Genomic DNA, 6,356 nt, shown 5'->3' on the forward strand with positions numbered 1-6,356 from the left:
CCATGTTTCTACATTCTCGATTTCTGTATTTCATTTTCATGCAACAACTCCGCGATAGGACTTTTCACATACGTAATCATAAATCATTCATTGTAATCTTGAAACTAAACTAGCAAGATCATCCAACTCTATATTAATCATCATGCTCAAACCACAACTTAAAGCATAACACCACATGTACGGACGCCTTTGGAGTGAAAATCGTTTATACTTTACAACAAGACAAGTAATACAAACAATTCATAATACATGCTCATATCCATCTTAAAGATCAAAATACGAATACTTTCATGCATTTCAATATACAAACAATATACAATATACGTAGAGTAGGAAAGTAGAGGTATTCTACATATACTAGAGATAGGGGATAAGATGATTCTACCGTTCTTCTTGGCGGTAGGGCGACTACGGAAAAGTAAGTCGGCTATCGGACAGAGTGACTTCCTACGGTAAGCTTCCGGAAGCTTCGAAAGAAAAAGGTTTCTCTCGAAACTAGTTCTTGATAAAAACTAACTTTTGGATCGAGAGGATGGTCGGGTGGCGGTTTAATGGCGGCTTGAAAGGTTGGAAGGTGTGAGTTAAATGGCAAGGATGATGTGCTATTTATAGCAAAAGTCTTGACTATTACCCAAGAAATAAAATTTTCCCTAGCAATTATTATCCAATGGTTAAGATTTTCCTAGAAAAATAATAGGCCCAAAGGTACAAGTATCCATATATAAAAATATTTGTATACTTAGAAAATCTTATAAAATGCTTTACAAGGTACTATATAATCTTTTAAGATTTTCATGTATCCAATAAAAAAAAATAGAAGATCAAAATTTCCTAATAAACTAATCTAATAAGCACATGTTCCTATTATATTATTATATATATAAATATATACACACGTGTCCAAGTTTCAAATATAAATGTAGGTACTATTAGGTACCATATAATCCATCAAGAGTTTTAAGTATCAAATAAAATATATGGCCAAGATTTCCTTATTACAATAATTCAAGAAGTACTAGTATTTATATATTTATTAATGTACTTAGAAATCAAGGAAATTAGATATTCACATATCTTTAATGCATATAAACACATGGAAAAATCTAGGAAGTGATTTATTTAATAAATCCTAGTACTAGTTAGTAAGACTAACTTATTATCCAATGGATAATATTTTCCATTGCATCTTTTGACCAATGGATAAAAGAAATAAGATAATATATACTTGAATAATATTTAAAATAACCAAATGTCCTTTAAGCATGTGTATATAAAATTATATATGAGTATTTTATCAAATCTAGTACAAAATATTTTTGATAGAAAATCTAAATTTCCTATTGTCCAATGGATAAAAGTTTTCCTAACTTTTATTGTACAATGGGTAAATGTTTATCTATGGTTAGGAGATTGTCACTAGATGAATTGGTAGTTCGGTTCTTCTAACTAATCGGTTGAAAACTAATTCTACTTGCCACGTAGAATTTCTAGTCAAGAAATATAATTTAAGATTTTATTTTATACACTAGGTAAATATACAAGTGTTTCTACAAATACACTTGTCTTTTGAAAATGACTAAATTTCGTTAAATATTTAACGAAATTTTTATTTACCAAAAAAATCAGAGTTGTTACAATAGGTACTATGCTTGATCTTTTTTTTTAGTTGAAAAAATACCATTGAATTTTTTTAATCGCCGATACTATACTCGATTTATTTATTTTATTGATGATACTACACCTGATCTTAGCCAAATGTAATATCTGTTTTTGAATTTTTGGCTAAGATCTATTGGCGTATTGTTGATAAAATAAATAAATACATCGTAATATCATTGATAAAAAAGACATCAAGGGTCGTAACTATTCTCGATCTTTTTGCTAAGGTTAAGTGCAATAATAAAAAAAGAAGAAGAGATAACTATAGTACCTGTATCAAAATTTTTTAAAAATATTAATGTTGTATCTGTTTTCGATCTTTTAACTAAAATGAATTGTAGTATCCGTTCGCAGCCTTTCGCCCAAAATCAAATATAGTATCAAAGATTAATAAAAAAGATCAATTGTAGTATCTTTTCTTGATCTTTTGGCTAAGATCTATTATAGTATCGCCGATTATAAAAAAACGATCAAGTGTAATATTACATTAGACTTTAGGCGTAGATAAAGTTTTAGACTTTTGGCTAAGATAAAATGTAGTATCACCGATGAAAAAAAAGGATAAAGTGAAATATCACCGATGAAAAGAAGGATCAAGTGAAGTAACACCGATAAAATAAGTCTTAACAAAAAGTTAAAGAACAGATGTTACACTTGATCTTTTTTTTTGGTGAAAAATAGTAGACTGAATCTTAGGCAAAAATCTGAGAAATAAAATACTAAACTAGATCTTAGCCAAAAAATAAAAAAAAATACTATGCTTTATCCTTTTTTTTATCGGCGATATTATACTTGATCTTAGCCAAAAAGCCGAGAATAGGTACTATACTTGATTTTTTTTTTTTTGTTGAAAAAATACCATTGAATTTTTTTAATCGCCGATACTACACTCGATTTATTTATTTTTATACCGCCCCGAATTTTGGAAATGTTAAATAAACAATTTTATTGAATATCTAAATAGAGTCTGGCTCATTATTACATCATAACCTCCATAAGAGTACTATCATTACAAAAGGGAGGTGTAACGCCCCGAATTTTGGGTACGTTAAAAAGACAATTTCATTCATAAAATCAATTGGAGTCTGGCTCGTTATTACAATAAAACTCCCACGAGAGTTCAATATTTACACAAATGGAGGGGGGTTCTAGGGTTCCTAACTACAGCTCCTCAGCTCCTCCATTCTTGCCAGCTCCTCAACTCCAAAAGCCACCACGGTGATCTGCTTACCCTGATCATCTACAAAATCTGACACATTATACCAGCGTCGCCACCGATATAATATGTCAGGGTCACCAAAAGGTAACTGTAGAGGGATGAAAACAATTGATGCTTCGGGTCAACTGGACTGCAACGACTTTCTCGTGCCTCTTCACCGGAACCCTAATTCGTCGTCGGAACCCTAATCTGCAAAATAGACAGGGGGTGAGAGCACCTCTGCCTCTCGTGGCAAAGGCCCTCCGATGCCAAAGTTAGTATCACGTACTAGCAGTCAAACCCTAATTATCAGTAGGAAAGCAAGAATGCAAAGTATTGCGTACCTTTTACCTCTAGGTTTACTCTGTTTATATAGACATTCGTATGCTTGGCGCCCAAGCATCCCTATTACCATAGGATTCCCAACTCGTATAGGAAACCCAGGACATCAAGGATTCTTGTTTCCTTTATCAGCTTATTAAAAGAGTCCTCTTTGGATCCTTTTCCATAATGAACTGAACATCCCATTCTCATTGGGTATCTTTACTAGATCCTATACTCCCGGGATCTTATTCCTTTACGGGACATGACTACGCTGGAATCTTCCAGAGTATTCCCTATGCTCCTATTCTTGATTGGAGCTCTCTCTTTGCTCGGCCATATCATGGCCGAACAGACGGCTTGGACCATTGACTTCTCATGTCACTGGTCCATCTTGCCGAACACTTGTTTAGCACGATGACTGTCCTGTCTATTTTCAAACTATGGTCCCACATACCATTTGCATTGCTTTTAACCCGTGATCCCTCGTATCACGTGCTTGGTTCTTGCTTCATCTATTCGGCTGTTTTATAACCGAACAGTCTGCTTTGGACCAACTACTTCACATGTAACTTGGCCCTTAATTTGCCGAACAGACAGCATGGATCAATGACTTCCCATATCATTGGTCCATATCGCTGTTCACCATACTGCCCGGCGGTAAGTCTTGTCATACTTACCACGTGCTCCCGAATATCACGTGTTCGGTAACAAAATGTATGTTCTCGGGAATACCTTCCTACAGTAACACCGTGAGCTACAACGCTCAATAGGGAAATTCTTACCCACCAACCTTAACTTACAAACAAGGCTATAATAAAACATCAATTTCCACATGATACGTATATACGCAGCTAACAAAAGACAATATCAAAAACACATCCGCAATCGTTATTCGAACTATCGTAGGTGTCCATGATTCTCTTTGTTTCTCCTACGCGACTCATCGTAGACCGTGTCAACATTTTCACATTTCATAAACGTATCACCTTTTCAAAAACTCGTTTTTAACACACCCAACCTCGGTTCCGCCGTTCCGGTCTCCCGAGTATCCTCACAATGGTTCCGCCGTCCCGGGTTCCCATTGGCACACAATTGCATTGGCTCCGTAACGCGGATAACCAAGCCATACCTCACCATGGTTCCGCTGCTCCGGTTTTCCATGGGAACGCACACAACCTCACAATGGTTTCGTTTTTCCCGGATGCCCATTGGAACTCAAAACACACAACACACAATAGGCAAGTCCGGCCACATTGCGGTTTCCAAAATATTTCAAAAATCATTCGTTTAACTCACCCAACCTCGGTTCTGCCGTTCCGGTCTCCCGAGTATCCTCACAATGGTTCCGCCGTCCCGGGTTCCCATTGGCACACAAAAACATTTGCATTGGCTCCGTACCGCGGATAACCAAGCCATACCTCACCATGGTTCCGCCGCTCCGGGTTCCCATGGGAACGCACACATTTCAAAACTCTCGGTTCCGCCGCTCCGGGTTCCCGAGTATCCCACAATGGTTCTGCCGCTCTGGGTTCCCATTTGGGGTTTTCGAAAAACTAAACCCTCGGTTCCGCCGCTCCGGGTTCCCGAGTATCTCCACAATGATTTCGCCGCTCCGGGTTCTCATTGGGTTTTTCACAAATCTTACTTTTACACACACACACATACACAACTCACATAATGCCACCCAAAACTGGTCATTATGTAGTTTCAAAATATTTTCTTCCTCGAAAAACATTTTCTTTCATTAACCACACCCTAGGTGTCATGTTTCTACTTCCTTGATTCTCGTGTCACGTTATCATGCATAGACTCCGCGGTAGAACAAAAGTAAGCATGAAACACACTAACAAGATCATCCAATTCTATACTACTTATCATGCTAAATCACCACTTATAGCATAACGCCACATGTACGGACGCCCTTGGAGTGTATCACTTATGCTTATTCAAAGCACAACGCCACATGTACGGACGTCTTTGGAGTGAAATCACTTATGCTTTATCACATACCACAAGTAATACAAGCAATTCATATATGCATTAATCATTTTAAAGATCAAAGTACAAATACTTCTAAACAAACGATAAGTTCTATCTTTCGAATCTACTTAACTTGGGGAAGTGAGTAAAGGTATTCTACCGTAATTTAAAATAACAACGTTATACTTGAGTAAGTAAGTAAGTAGGAAGTAAGTAAGGATTTCCTTACCGTTCTTCTAGGCGGTAGTAACGGCTTACGGATGGTAATCGGCGGTCGGACGGAGTAACTTCCTACGGTATGCCTTCGGAAGCTTCGAAAGAGAAAGGTTTCTCTCGAAACTTCTTCTTGACTAACACTATTCTACTTTATGGATCGAAGGGTGGTCGAGTGGCAGTTTAGTGGCGGCTTAGGTTGAGTTTCTTGAAGAACTCAAGAACAACTCAAGAACATGAAGAACAAAAGAAAGAACAAAGAAAGAACACAATTAATAGAGAGAGAAGTTGCTAGGTGAAGGTGTGAGTTCAAAGCTTGGAATGGCTTGCTATTTATAGGCAAAATCTTGGGCTCTCCCTCCCTCTCATGGCCGGCCATCTCTCTCTCCAAATCCTCCATGGATTTGCTCCATCAACTCACATCAAAGCATGTCATGCTTTGTCAAATCCAAATCTTAGGTGTAAGGCTATAGAATCAAGTAAGATCTTAGGCTTTTTAGGTGAATCTAGGTAATTAAAACCTAGGTCTAGCTTGTAGTCAAAATCTTAGGCTAATAAAGGCTAGGATTATGTCATAATGGCCCATCAATAGGTTGTCATTAGGCAAAAAAAAGACTTGGGCCTATTAAGGTAGCTTGCAAGGCTAGGTTAGTCCTTGGATTGGACTATGGAAGATTTGTTTGGAAAGAAGGAGACAATGGTACAAGATTTGGTCTTAAACAATTGAAAGATGTACAAAGAGGACAATGGTGGTTATACTTGGCTAGGAAGAGTAAACAACCAAGGATTTGGTAGTACAATGGGAGATCAAAGGTACACATCAAATCTCCTCTCTCTCTCTCTCCCTCTCTCTCCTCTCTCGGCTCTCTCCTCTCCCTCTCTCTCTCTCTCTCTCTCTCTCTCTCCTAGTACACTACACACACACACACACACACACACACACACACACATATATATATATATATATTACAAGAAAGAATAA

Source organism: Rhododendron vialii, chromosome 1a, assembly GCF_030253575.1.
Source record: "Rhododendron vialii isolate Sample 1 chromosome 1a, ASM3025357v1".
NCBI classification, from domain to species: Eukaryota; Viridiplantae; Streptophyta; class Magnoliopsida; order Ericales; family Ericaceae; genus Rhododendron; species Rhododendron vialii.